A 424-nucleotide genomic window follows, 5' to 3' on the forward strand; every position below is an offset into this window, starting at 1 on the left:
GCAGGCGTGGCGAGCGAGAACAATGGTGACGTTTCCAGATCTCTCCATTCGAATTTTTGATTCCTGAAGCCTTCTCCTCATCGAGACATCGAGCCACTTGAAGCCTGAGATAAATCCAAACAAGACAGGCTTTTCTTGAAACGTAGTAGGCAAGGGGATTAGGCCCTGAACAGAAGCCGCTGACCTTCGCGCCGAATCTTCAGGGACCGTCTGTCAGAGTCTTAGCCTTTGCATCGGGTAAAAGCGGCTTATCGTTAAAATAATAATAATAACATTTCATTTTCTTCATATATCTGAAAATGTTATAAGCATTTTTTAAAACTATAGCTGAAGGTTATAATATCCTTAGTTTTGTTGGCTGTTCTCTTGGTCAGTTAGTTTTAAGCAGAATTCAAAAAGGCTTTTTTGGGGAAATTTGCTGTTG

This window comes from Penaeus monodon, chromosome 32 (genome assembly GCF_015228065.2).
Source record: "Penaeus monodon isolate SGIC_2016 chromosome 32, NSTDA_Pmon_1, whole genome shotgun sequence".
NCBI lineage: Eukaryota > Metazoa > Arthropoda > Malacostraca > Decapoda > Penaeidae > Penaeus > Penaeus monodon.